Below are 15,748 nucleotides of genomic sequence, written 5' to 3'. Positions count from 1 at the left end.
CCGGGAAAAAGTCTGGACCTGCCTCAGAGGCAGGGAGACCACTGTTTCTGGGTGCACGAGGAGAGGAGTTTCAGAGCACCGCCTAAACCAGCTTCAGAGACAGGTGCGAGCTGCGGATGCTGCTGCTGCCGCCACCAAGAAGCCTGTGTGCGAGCACAGGTCACTGTCCACACCTCCCCTCCCGGGAGCCTGAGCAGCCCGCCACTGTCAGGGTCCCGTGATCCAGGGACAACTTCCCCAGGAGAGCACACGGCGCGCCTCAGGCTGTTGCAGCATCATGCCGGCCGCTGCCACCGCAGGCTCAACCCGCATCCGTACCCCTCCCTCCCCCCAGCCTGAGTGAGCCAGGGCCCCTAATCAGCCAGTCCTTTAACCCCCTCCTGTCTGGGCGAAGAACAGATGCCAGAGGGCAACCTACATGCAGAGGCGGGGGCAAATCCAAAGCTGAACCCCGGGAGCTGTGTGAACAAAGAAGAGAAAGGGAAATTTCTCCCAGCATCCTCAGGAGCAGTGGATTAAATCTCCACAATCAACTTGATGTACCTGCATCTGTGGAATACCTGAATAGACAACAAATCATCCCAAAATTGAAGCTGTGGACTTTGGGAGCAATGGTACACATGGGGTTTGCTGTATGTGAGAGACAAGTTTCAGATTTTTATGTTTATTTTAGTATAGTTCTTAGCGCTTGTTATCATTGGTGGATTTGTTTATTGGTTTAGTTGTTCTCTTCTTTTTTTTTATTTTTTATTTTAATAATATTTTTAAATTTTTATTTTAATAACTTTTTTATTTTATTTTATTTTATTTCGTTTTTCTCTCCCTTTTCTTCTGAGCCATGTGACGGACACGGTCTTGGTGCTCAGGCCGGGTGTCAGCCCTGAGCCTCTGAGCTGGGAAAGCAGAGTTCAGGAAATTAGACCACCAAAGACCTCCTGGGCCCACATAATATCAATCGGCGAGAGGTCTCCCACAGATCTCTGTCTCAATGCTAAGACCCAGCTCCACTCAATGAGCAGCAAGCCCCAGTGCTGGACACCCCATGCCAAACATCTAGCAAGACAGGAATACAACCCACCCATTAGCAGAGAGGCTGCCTAAAATCTTAATAAGGTCACAGACACCCCAAAACACGCCACTGGATGTGGTCCTGCCCACCAGAAAGAAAATATCCAGCCTCATCCACCAGAACACAGGCACTAGTCCCCTCCACCAGGAAGCCTACACAACCCACTGAACCAACCTTACCCACTGGGGGCAGACACCAAAAACAATGGGAACTATGAACCGGCAGCCTGTGAAAAGGAGACCCCAAACACAGTAAGTTAAGCAAAATAAGACAGAGAAATACACAGCAGGTGAAGGAGCAAGGTAAAACCCACAAGACCAAACAAATGAAGAATAAATAGGCATTCTACCTGAAAAAGGATTCAGAGCAATCATAGTAAAGATGATCCAAAATCTTGGCAATAGAATGGAGAAGATACAAGAAAGGTTTAAGAAGGACCTAGAAGAACTAAAGAGCAAACAATGATGAACAACACAATAAATGAAATTAAAAATTCTCTAGAAGGAATCAGTAGCAGAATAACTGAGGCAGAAGAACGAATAAGTGACCTGGAAGATAAAATGGTGGAAATAACTACTGCAGAGCAGAATAAAGAAAAAAGAAAAATAATTGAGGACAGTCTCAGAGACCTCTGGGACAACATTAAATGCATCAACATTCGAATTATAGGGGTCCCAGAAGAAGAAGAGAAAAAGAAAGGGTTTGAGAATATATTTGAAGAGATTATACTTGAAAACTTCCCTAATATGGGAAACGAAATAGTCAGCCAAGTCCAGGAAGCACAGAGAGTCCCATACAGGATAATCCAAGGAGAAACACTCCAAGAAACATATTAATCAAACTATCAAAAATTAAGTACAAAGAAAAAATATTAAAAGCAGCAAGAGAAAAGCAACAAATAACATACAAGGGAATCCCCATCAGGTTAACAGCTGTTCTTTTAGCAGAAACTCTGGAAGCCAGAAGGGAGTGGCAGGACATATTTAAAGTGATGAAAGGGAAGAACCTACAACCAAGATTAGTCTACCCAGCAAGGATCTCATTCAGATTTGACAGAGAAACTAAAACCTTTACGGACAAGCAAAAGCTAAGAGAATTCAGCACCACCAAACCAGCTTTACAAGAAATGCTAAAGTAACTTCTCTAGGCAGGAGACACAAGAGAAGGAAAAGACCTGCAATAATAAACCCAAAACAATTAAGAAAATGGTAATAGGAACATACATATTGATAATTACCTTAAATGTAAATGGATTAAATGCTCCAACCAAAAGACATAGACTGGCTGAATGGATACAAAAACAAGACCTGTAAATATGCTGTCTACAAGAGACCCACTTCAGAATTAGGGTCACATACAGATGGAAAGTGAGGGGATGGAAAAAGATTTTCCATGCAAATGGAAATCAAAGAAAGTTGGAGTAGCAATTCTCATATCAGACAAAATAGACTTTAAAATAAAGACTATTACAAGAGACAAAGAAGGACACTACATAATGATCAAGGGATCAATCCAAGAAGAAGATATAACAATTGTAAATATTTATGCACCAAACATAGGAGCACCTCAATACATAAGGCAAATGCTAACAGCCATAAAAGGGGAAATCGACAGTAATGCAATCATAGTAGAGGACTTTAACACCCCACTTTCACCAATGGACAGATCATCCAAAATGAAAATAAATAAGGAAACACAGGCTTCAAATGATACATTAAACAAGATGGACTTAATTGATATTTATAGGACATTCCATCCAAAAACTGCAGATTACACTTTCTTCTCAGGTGCTCATGGAACATTCTCCAGGATAGATCATATCTTGGGTCACAAATCAAGCCTTGGTAAATTTAAGAAAATTAAAATCGTATCAAGTATCTTTTCCAACCACAACACTATGAGACTAGATATCAATTACAGGAAAAAAATCTGTAAAAAATACAAACACATGGAGGCTAACAATACACTACTAAATAACCAAGAGATCACTGAAGATATCAAAGAGGAAATCAAAAACTACCTAGAAACAAATGACAATGAAAACACGATGACCCAAATCCTATGGGATGCAGCAAAAGCAGTTCTAAGAGGGAACTTTATAGCAATACAATCCTACCTCAAGAAACAAGGAACATCTCAAATAAAGAACCTAACCTTACACCTAATGCAATTAGAGAAAAAAGAACAAAAAAATCCCTAAGTTAGCAGAAGAAAAGAGATCATAAAAATCAGATCAGAAATAAATGAAAAAGAAATGAAGGAAACAATAGTAAAGATCTATAAAACTAAAAGCTGGTTCTTTGAGAAGATAAACAAAATTGATAAACCATTGGCCAGACTCATCAAGAAAAAAAGGGAAAAGACTCAAATCAACATAATTAGACATGAAAAAGGAGAAGTAACAACTGACACTGCAGAAATACAAAGGATCATGAGATTACTACAAGCAACTATATGGCAATAAAATTGACCACCTGGATGAAATGGATAAATTCTTAGAAAAGCACAACCTTCTGAGACTGAACCAGGTAGAAATAGAAAATATAAACATACCATTCACAAGCACTGAAATTGAGACTGTGATTAAAAATCTTCCAACAAACAAAAGCCCAGGACCAGATGGCTTCACAGGTGAATTCTATCAAACATTTAGAGAAGCGCTAACACCTATCCTTCTCAAACTCTTCCAAAATATAGCAGAGGGAGGACACTCCCAAACTCATTCTATGAGTTCAGCATCACCCTGATACCAAAACCAGTCAAAGATGTCGCAAAAAAAGAAAACTATGGGCCAATATCAATGATGAACATAGATGCAAAAATCCTAAACAAAATACTAGCAAGCAGAATCCAACAGCATATTAAAAGGATCATACACCATGATGAAATGGGGTTTATCCCAGGAATGCAAGGATTCTTCAATATATGCAAATCAATCAATGTGATACACCATATTAACAAATTGAAGGAGAAAAACCATATGATCATCTCAGTAGATGCAGAAAAAGCTTTTGACAAAATTCAACACCCGTTTATGATAAAAACCTTCCAGAAAGTAGGCATAGAGGGAACTTACCTCAACATAATAAAGGCCGTATATGACAAACTGACAACCAGCATCATTCGCAATGGTGAAAAACTGAAACCATTTCCACTAAGATCTAAGATCAGGAACAAGACAATGTTGCCCACACTTACCACTATTATTCAACATAGTTTTGGAAGTTTTAGCGACAGCAAACAGAGATAAAAAGAAAGAAAAGGAATACAAATCTGAAAAGAAGAAGTAAAACTGTCACTGTTTGCAGATGACATGATACTATACATAGAGAATCCTAAAGATGCTACCAGAAAACTACTAGAGCTAATCAATGAATTTGATAAAGTAGCAGAATACAAAATTAATGCACAGAAATCTCTTGCATTCCTATATAATGATGAAAAATCTGAAAGAGAAATTAAGGAAACACTCCCATTTACCATTGCAACAAAAAGAATAAAACACCTAGGAATAAACCTACTTAGGGAAACAAAATACCTGTATGCAGAAAACTATAAGACACTGATGAAAGAAATTAAAGATGATACAAACAGATGGAGAGAGATACCATGTTGTTGAATTGGAAGTATCAACATTGTGCAAATGACTCTACTACCCAAAGCAATCTACAGATTCGGTGCAATTCCTATCAAACTACCAATGGCATTTTTACAGAACTAGAACAAAAAATTTCACAATTTGTATGGAAACACAAAAGACCCCGAGTAGCCAATGCAATCTTGAGAAAGAACAATGGAACTGGAGGAATCGGGCTCCTGGACTTCAGACTATACTACAAAGCTACAGTAATCGGGCTTCCCTGGTGGCACAGTGGTTGAGAGTCTGCCTGACAATGCAGGGGACATGGGTTCGAGCCCTGGTCCAGGAAGATCCCACATGCCATGGAGCAACTGGGCCCGTGAGCCACAACTACTGAGCCTGCACGTCTAGAGCCTGTGCTCTGCAACAAGAGAGGCCAAGACAGTGAGAGGACCGCACACCACGAAGAAGAGTGGCCCTTGCTCGCCGCAACTAGAGAAAGCCCTCGCACAGAAACGAAGACCCAACACAGCCAAAAATAAATAAATAAATTTTTTTAAAAAAAAGCTAAAGTAATCAAGACAGTATGGTACTGGCACAAAAACAGAAATATAGATCAGTGGAACAGGATAGAAAGCCCAGAGATAAACCCTTGCACATATGGTCACCTTATCTTTGATAATGGAGGCAAGAATGTACAATGCAGAAAAGACAGCCTCTTCAGTAAGTGGTGCTGGGAAAACTGGACAGCTACATGTAAAAGAATGAAATTAGAACACTTCCTAACACCATACACAAAAATAAACTCAAAATGGATTAAAGACCTAAATGTAAGGCCAGACACTATAAAACTCTTAGAGGAAAACATAGGCAGAACACTCTATGACATGAATCACAGCAAGATACTTTTTGACCCACCTCCTAGAGAAATGGAAAGAAAAACAAAAATAAATGGGACGTAATATAACTTAAAAGCTTTTGCACAACAAAGGAAACCATAAACAAGACAGAAAGACAACCCTCAGAATGGGAGAAAATATTTGCAAATGAAGCAAGTGATAAAGGATTAATCTCTAAAATATACAAGCAGCTCATGCAGCTCAATATCAAAAAAACATACAACCCAATCCAAAAATGGGCAGAAGACCTAAATAGACATTTCACCAAAGAAGATATACAGATTGCCAGGAAACAAATGGAAGGATGTTCAACATCATTAATCATTAGAGAAATGCAAATCTAAACTACCATGAGGTATCACCTCATACCAGTCAGAATGGCCATCATCAAAATATCTACAAACAATAAATGCTGGCGAGGGTGTGGAGAAAAGGGAACCCTCTTGCACTGTTGGTGGGAATGTAAATTGATACAGCTACTATGGAGAACAGTATGGAGATTCCTTAAAAAACTAAACATAGAACTGCCATATGACCCAGCAGTCCCACTCTTGGACATATATCCTGAGAAAACCATCATTCAAAAAGAGTCATGTACCACAATGTTCATTGTAGCAGTATTTACAATGGCCAGGACATGGGAGCAACCTAAGTGTCCATCGACAGATGAATGGATAACGAAGATGTGGCACATATATACAATGGAATATTACTCAGCCATAAAAAGACACGAAATTGAGTTATTTGTAGTGAGGTGGACGGACCTAGATTCTGTCATACAGAGTGAAGTAAGTCAGAAAGAGAAAAACAGATACTGTATGTTAACACATATATATGGAATCTAAAAACAAATGGTTCTGCAGAACCTAGGGGCAGGACAGGAATAAAGACACAGACATAGAGAATGGACTTGTGGACACGGGGAGGGTGAAGGGTAAGCTGGGACAAAGTGAGAGAGTGGCATGGACATATATACACTACCAAATGTAAAATAGATAGCTAGTAGGAAGCAGCTGCATAGCACAGGGAGATCAGCTTGGTGCTTTGTTACCAGCTAGAGGGGTAGGATAGGGAGTGTGGGAGGGAGACTCGAGAGGGAGGGAATATGGTGATGTATGTATACGTATAGCTGATTCAGTTTGTTATACAGCAGAAACTAACACAACATTATAAAGCAATTATAGTCCAATAAAGATGCTAAAAAAAAAAAAGAATTGCAAAACTCTTTTGCACATTTAAATGTGATGTAATTTTTTTTCTATGAAAAGAGAGTGAGGCATTCATTTGCTAATCAAAGCATTTGCAGTCACAAACACCTGCGTATACAATGGTGGAATTTGATGTTAAGTCATAGAGTTGGAAGCAAGATCACAGTCTCTGAGCAATCACAGTTTCAAACTTTTGAACAGTTTATTCATTTTGTGGCCACGAAGCATTAGAGGAACACTGATAGGGAGTTTGATAGGTAATGTGTGACCGGTGAAATTCAGGTAGTTCTGATTGTGTCCTTGTGTATTAATATTGCAGAAATGTAGTTCAGGATCTGGATAATTCTATCTGGTTTTGGACTAATCACTTATGAATGCTGTTTTTAAAACTTCCTCTTCTTTCTTACTTAGTGACATAGAAATTCAGGTGGTACTGTAGAGAACTTTAGAACATGATGTATTCCACCTTATTTAAGGAACATGCTTTCAATTCCAAGTAACCTTTTATCAGGTTTACTTTATTGATCAAGTTAAGATTTAGCTGTGTGTTATTTCAGCCCAGTCAGTTTTGTTTCCTACGTGTTTTTATCCTTGCACAAAGTGACCACATGTTTATGATTGGAGAAGGGAATGCACTGTCTTGATATATATAACTAATTTTATGTTTTGTGTGACAGTAGTACTGAGAATCAATTTCAAATGATTCCTCCAAAGTGATTCAAGTGGTTCATGACAGGATTTTAAATAGAAACCAGATACATGTATCCCCATGCCAGCATTTGCCTAGAAATGCTAAATAGAAACATTGCAGAGAAAGAGAAAAGCTTTAAGTAGATCAGTTGTCCAAATTAGATGATTACAAGATACAAGATATATGACTTCTTGTGTTTGGCTTATAGTTAGCATTTGTTACAGATTTGTTTATTTAGAATGTCTTTTCAATTATAATTTTTTGGCTGGAACACATAGAATTTAAATCAGGCATATAAAAGCAAATCAAAAAAAAACACCTTTTAAATTTACCCACCATTGTGTTCAAGTACTTAATATTCAGTAGCAAATGTACTTACTACAGAAACAATGTCTTTACATCATCAACCTTTGGACATCTCCATTTTTTCCCTATAGTTAGTCCCCTTAAATGCAATTAATCAAATACTACTCACGAAAATCACTTTGTTAGTTGCTCTGAGACAGTGTGCAGTATGGTAGCCACTAGCTCCAAGTGGCTGTTGAGCACTTAAAGTGAAGGTAGTGTAATCAAAGAACTGAATGTTAAACTTTAGAAATAAATTAATTTACAATCAAATTAATCAACAATCAAATCAGCATATAATATTTTTCTATTAAACACAACTTTATTGTTTGTAGGAATACTTTTTTACTTTAACTATTTAATCATGTTAGCTATTGTTATATTGTAGTATTCAGGTATGTGCATCATTTCTATTATTACTCATAAACTCATTACTACTATACTCAGTGTCAATGGATTGATTCATTTTGAATGAATGAAAAAAGTATTTGTAACCTAGCTAGACAGGTACATACCAAAGTTTATGTTGAGTTGAAAGTTTTCAAAATATTTCAAAATAATAATGATTTTAAACATTTTTATTACATGATTTATTATGCAAAAAGGTTTTAATTTTCAATATAAATGACTGCATAAACGACAAGAAAAAATTTAAATAACAAATTATTAATATTAATAAATTAGAGGTACTTTTCAATTTGTGCAAGGTCCCTTTATATATAATCTTAATATTACTGATTTGAATTTAGTGATTTCACTTAATTTGGTAACATAGTTTTGAAACAAATGCTTTTGCTTCAAAGTCAAATCAGTTCTTATTAGTAAGTTGAACTAGTTTTGCAAGGCAGATATGAGTATTAAAGAAATATGATTCTGTTACTTGATTCAGTTTCTGGAAAATTTAAGTATGGTTAGAACAACACTGGCATATGAATCTTCTTCTTCAACTGTAAACTTTTAAAATCCAAATATTTCTGATGAACATTTAGTATCTGAATTGAAGTATGCTATTGATGTACCAAACACATCAGAATTTAAGGACATAATATGAAAAAACAATGTAAAAAAACTTAATAATCTGTATTTAGTTACACATTTAAATAAAATATTTTAGATTTATTAGGTTAAATAAAATATATTAAAATTAATTATATCTTTTTTTAACTTATTTAAATGTGACATCTAGAAAATTTAAAATTATATATGTGGCTCACAGTATATTACTATTGGACACGGCTCTAAGAGATAGAAATATACTTAAGTGTCACTCTCTCCTCTCAGTAGTTGTATAATATAATGTGGGAGATAGAGGTATACCCAAGGCTAAAAAACCAGAATGAAGGCACAGCAAATAAATGATTTTTTTGTTTTTTGTTTTTCCCTAAGTCCATTAGTTTTCAGTGATCAAGCAAGTACTTGGTCATTCAGTTGACAGAGTTATTAGTTGCTTGCTGCAAGCAAAGTACTAAAATAGTTTTATCTTCTGATAGATTTGCGATGTTTTCCAACAAGCTCTTGGGGACAGAAAATCATAGATGCTCTTTTTGTGGAGGTATCAAGACAACCTTTGAATATACATGTCTCAAGTTATGAAGGGAAGTTAAAGCTAAAAAAATAGAGACTTTGGAGTCATTGGTATATTTGTGACAATTAAGGTTATGTTTAAGGCACAGATGGATTGCCCTCAAAAACGATTTATAAGTTCATAAGAGGAACAGGTTATCCTATACTAGAGCAAAAAGTCTTCGTGTTTCAGGGGGTCTTTGAGATACACCCTGAAAATGATATAAATTTTTGGGAAAAACATTAAAAAAGAATTAAATTAAATTAAAAGAATTAAATTAAATTAAAAGAGAATATAGCAAGACCAGTGCATGGACACGATAGAGTGATGCATATTGTGCTGTGTATAGCAAATATTTTGTATTGGAGAGCAATAGGTTAGCAATTTAGGTTGGGTTATGACTTCTGAAGTTTTAAATGGTACTATGTAAAGAATATGAACAGTACCCTATTATCATTAGGGAGCAGTTAAGAAATTTTGAAAGGAGAATGGTCTGATCATAGTAGAATTTTCAGAACATTACTCCAGCATTATTGTGCTGGGCAGATTAAATTGGACAAGCCAAAAATGAAGAAAGTGGCTTGTCAGTCAAGGTATAATTTATAAATATATGGGTTAAAGTGTTGATAATGCACAAACGAAGAAATAGATGCAAGAACTAAAAGTAGAGTTTGATTTTTTTTTTTAACAATTGAAAGTAGCATTTAAGTAGGCCTTAGTGAGTGACGATATGTAGAGGAATAAGATATAGGGACCAGCCAAGGATGAGCAATATTTCCACTATGGCTGACACGAGGCAGTTGAAGTTCAGAAAAAAATGTATATTTTAAAAGTATAGTAAATGCTAGCAGGTAGCTGAAAATATGACTAAACAGAGGAAATATGTCAGTATCAGAAATATACACTGGGAATTCTTCCTTAATGGATTAGAGTTAAAATAGTAAGGAAAAAATTGTCCCTGTAAGAGAAATTATAGGACAGACTAGCAGACTACAGATGATTTTAGGAATGCATTTATTTTGTGGCCAGAACAATAGAGAACATCAGTTAATTATACTTAGTGAGATTAGAACAAGAGAAAGAGAGAAAAAAAGATTGAGTACAAGGAGGTAAATGGAATGAAGACTTCTAAGAAAGAGAACATCGTATGAAATGTTGAAAAAAATCCTGAGGCAAAAGATCTAAGAACAACAAAGAGCAGTGAAATGCCAAATCATGAATTTATTACAGAAATTGTTATTCCATACACTTAATTAATCAGAGACATATTATTTTCTTATAAAAAATGAGAATAATGAATTCTTCCAGAAGAAACTAACAAGAGCATCTAATGCTTGGTGAGTTTACTAGATTCTAGGAATAATTATACAAAAATTTCCTAAATTGCCAGCTTGTTGATCTGGAACTCTTGGAATAGTAACAGTTAACAGTTTTTTAAGAGGTTCTTGACTCTTACATGTACTAATCTGTTTTAGTCTAAATAATATTACATAGTAATATATTTTTTTATTTCTATAGATAAAATAGAATTCATTTTTAAAATGTGTAAGATTATACTATTTTTCTGATTTATTCAACACCACCCTCTTCCTGTAAGATTTTGTACCTGTAGAACTGCCATGTGTTTCAGTTATCTGTTGCCATGATAATGCCACAATAATGAACAAAATGATTAAAAACATAACATCATAATGCAGCAGCCTTCTTTATTACTTGTGAGGTTGTTAGTCTTCCAGAGTCATCTTCTGGTCAGGTCCAGACTTGGCTGATCTTGGCTAGGTTCATTTTAATGCATTTGTAGCAAACTGAGGAGTTGTCTGTGGCTGTCTTGTCCAGGGTTGCCTCAGTTGGGTGAATTATCTCTTCTCAGGATGTGACAGGGGTCCAGGAGAAAGAGTAAAAATGTGAAAGGTCCTGAAGGTCTATGTTCAAAAATAGAGAACCACCACTCATATCACTATCTTTTGTCCGAAGTCCATCACAAGACCAGCCCTTATTTAAAGGTGGTGAAATACTCTCCATGTCTAGAAGGGAGAATCTAGGAAGTCACATTCCAAGCATTGTGGATACAAGAAGGATAAGAAGTTGTGAATATTTATACAAGCAATCAACAAGTCCAAGTGATTTGGCCTGCCTTGTTGGAAGAGAATATTTTCTTGCCCTATTGTCTGATTTGGCCGTATGATGTGCTTTGGCCAATGTACTGTGAATAGAAATGTTGAAAGTCTCTACCTCTTTATGAGCCATTGCATCCTTTACCCTCTCTCTTGATGTTTTCTCTGTACCACAAAAACAGCTTGTCGCTGGTGGGGTCTGCTTAGTAGCTGAAATGCTGCTATTAAAAGACACATGGAGTAGTCCTACAACCAAACCATAGCCAGCAATCTTCCAGTTGAGATAGAAATAAACCTTTCTTATTATAAGTCACTTAGATTTTTTTTATCATAATACAACCCATCATGAACTATTATAAAAGTGTTATTAGGCTTTACATTACTAAGCACTTTCTCAACCAATAGATATCAAACGTACACCTATTTTCAAGTGTCTGTCAATACACCCTTTTTTGTATTGTAAGATATCCTCATACAGTAAATATTAGAATCTATGTCCCAAGGTAGTTGTTTCCATGAGCTGCAAAAAAAAAAAAAGAATATGATGTGAATCATCCACATGGCTTTTTTCCCTGACATAGAAATGATCTATCTGTGAGTCTCTTGTTTCTTTCTAATTGTACCTTCAGGACTTTTGAAGCCTATTGAACAAGTAGCCTATTGACCTGAGAATCAGAGTGATAAATTCTACCTTCAAGAATAATAGATGAAAGTGGGAGGAGGGCATATGAAACCAAGAAATATTTATAACAGAGAGTTGAGAATGTAGAATTAAACCACTATGTAAACAATGACAAATGTCTTAAAAACTTAAACTCTGAAAATTCTACTTATTTGTTTTGCTATATCATATAAATGAAATCCTTTCTTTGTTTTCCACAGAAGAAAATAGTTGAGAGTTGATGTACAAAAACTCACCCTGTGCTATCTTGGATTCACAGAGAGTATACCCTCAAGAAATGGTTATTAATGATAGCTTTTAGAAATTAAAAAAGAAAGACAATTGCTGGAGCAGTTTGAATAATAGTAAGTGGTTCATTGGAATCCAGCCCAGTTTGAATATTGAATTTGGAGGCTTACATATCAGGAAAACATTTTTTCTTATGTTTCTACCATTTTTATTCATTTTTTTCTCACATGTTTTAAGATACAGCTTTATGAGGTTAGAAAGGAATAAGATAGAGACAGAAATGTTATAACAAATGGAGTGAACACATGGCAAGGTGATAATGACACAAACACACAGGCAGGACTCTCCTTTTCCACCACCCATTCCCTGGTATTTCATCCTGATTTGAAGTAGAGAAATACCTGTAATACAAACTAGCTGGAAATCCATTACAGTTTCAATTTAAAGTGAAATGAGAAACTGAAGGGGAGCATGTTGAGATATGTTTATTTTATGGCCCTTGGAAAGATTGATTTCAAAATCTCTAGCAGAATCTTGAGCGTTCTAATTCTGGAGAAAAATAGTTGAGGCAACAGATCTCTGGTTCAGGATTGCCACAAATTCATGTATTTATGGGCTTCAGGACATTTGCAAAACCCCAGTCATATGAAGTTCTTATTAATCAAGAAGAATTTACTGAGTATCTGTTATGTAGAAACCCTTTCCCCTCGTTTTTTTTTTTTTTTTTTTCCTGTATCTACTATAGTCAAATCGCTTTTTAGTGTCCATTCTACACTGAGCAACATATACTTTGAAAAGCCAATGGATGGTTATTTACTTATGACTCCTTCAGACTCTTCATTTTCTTCTGCTTGATCAACTTCCCAGTAAGAAAAAGCAATGAAGAGATAACACTAAGTTTTGTACAAATGCTAGTATTTTACCTCTTACTAAGAAAAGGTATAAATTTGTAATGATAGACTCAGCTTTGTTGCAGTGACACACATCCTCAAAATTCTCTGTGACTTAAGACATTAAAAAAAAAAAAGTTCCATGAAGATTTGTACAGGGCTCTGCTCCACACAGAACTTTAGGGACTCAGGCCAACAGAAGCCGTGTCATCTTTTAGCTCCACCATCAGGAATATGCCATTTTTGTTGCTCTGGCATGAAATGACACAATAGAGAGATATGCTCTGGAATTAAATTCTTAGTCTGAGAAGTGACATGTGTCACAAATGTTTGCTTCCTATTGGGCAGAGCCCGTCATGTGGTCCCAGCTAAGTGAAAGCTCAGAAGTAGCGTTGTCTGCCCACCTAGAAGACAAAACAAAACTTAAAAATCAATATTGGTGAGAAATAGCAATATCTCAGATTTTAGTTCATTTAAGTTAAAAAAATTGTTGAAGATCTTTGAGAATAACATTGTGTCAAATATGGTGATGTGTATGCATAAATGAGCAAAATGCAGTCACTTTGCCATAGTTCAGAAGGAGTCATACTGAATCTGCAACAAATCGTATCTCTGCCAACAATATTAGTAATAGTAGGTAACATTTACTCTACACTTATTACATGATAACTAAATGAATACACTCAGAAACTAGAGAAGTCATTTCTATTGCTTTTTTCCCATTTTACAAATAGAAAAGTGACACAGAAAGTTGAAGGAACTGGCAAAATTTGATTATAAACTACCTTGAGACCAAAGATGTGATGATAGGAAAATAATAAAACACTTCTGTTTTGTTCAAAGCACTCAAATTAATAAATCTCTTTCTATAATTTAATTGTCTATATCCAGACTGCTCAATTAAGATAAAACATGTGGGTGAGCCATAGTTAATTATAATCCACGGCCCTTAATTTATTCAAGTTACTCTGGGAGTCATTCTAAAACAGAATGAATTCTGGATATGATCATTAATCTTTTTTGTCTTATCTTTAATAATATATTTCACTTAAAAAGTTTCTTTTTCTTTTCTTTTCTTTTTTTTTTTGAAGCATTCTTACTATCTTGGGAATATTTAATGTGATAAAATTTATTATATGCTGGATGATCTGTAAAATTTTATTATTTAGTAATTTTGAATCAAATTTTAAAATTAAAATTGTTTAGTGTCAGGATTTATTAATTAATGAACATAGACTTATTTGATATTGGCCCTGTTCAATTCAATGGAGATACATTATAAATAAAATTGATTTTCATGAAAGATTATCAAGAAAATAGAAGAAACAAATAAAAATATTAATAACAATAATAAAGAAAAAATTACAGAGGAGAGACTATGAAGAAAATAGGAGAAAACTTTGAACACTATTTTGTCAAAATGTTTTACTTAGAAAAAATGACCAATTCCAAGGAAAACATAGCTTTCAAAACTAACTCATAAGAAGCTTGAAAAAATTTATAACAAATTAAAGAACTTGAATACATTTAAAAATATACAACAAATAGTTTTTAGATGATTTCAAAGTTTAGTTCACCAAACTATCAGATAGATAATCCCTATAATCATATAATTTCTATTATTTACAAACTTTGCTAGAGAAAATAAAAAGAGAACACCATCATTTTGCTTTATAAGATATATAACTTTGTTATCAAAATCAGATAAGGATGAGATATTCTCATTCATTAATACTGATGCAAAAATTACCCATTTGAGTTTATTCAAGAAGAGAAGGCTGCTTCAATTTTGGGGAAATTTTGTTTACCTAATTCCCATGCTAATAAAATGAAGGAACACCACAATATCTCAATAGATGCATTAGAAACATTTGAAAAACTTCAATACCATTTTATTTTTAAAATACTTTCCAACTACAAACAGACTGGATCCTTACCACATTGAATGATGTCTACTACTAATATAAAATTAATGTTAAACATTAGAAGCATTTTTAAAAATAATAAACGAAATAAAAAGGCCATTGTCATGCCTTTTATTCAATATTTTATTTGTTGAATAAGAAAAGAATTTCAGGGACTTCCCTGGTGGTGCAGTGGCTAAAAATCCACCTGCCAATGCAGGGGACACGGGTTTGATCACTGGTCTGGGCAGATCCCACATGCCGTGGAGCAACTAAGTCCATGCACCACAACTGCTGAGCCTGTGCTCTAGAGCCCGCAAGCCACAACTACTGAAGCCCACGGGCCACAACTACTGAAGCCCACATGCCTAGAGCACGTGCTCCGCAACACGAGAAGCCACCACAATGAGAAGCCCTCACACCACACCGGTAGCCCCCACTCACCGCAACTAGAGAAAGCCCATGGGCACCAATGAAGACACAACGCAGTCAAAAAATAAAAGAAAAAAATAATTTTAAAATATAAGGGAATATTTAAACTTTTGAAAAGAAACCAAATAAATATTAATCACAA

The sequence above is a fragment of the Balaenoptera borealis genome (genome assembly GCF_965194805.1).
Source record: "Balaenoptera borealis genome assembly, chromosome: 21".
Lineage (NCBI taxonomy): Eukaryota > Metazoa > Chordata > Mammalia > Artiodactyla > Balaenopteridae > Balaenoptera > Balaenoptera borealis.
Note: the sequence above shows the minus strand (reverse complement) of the source record.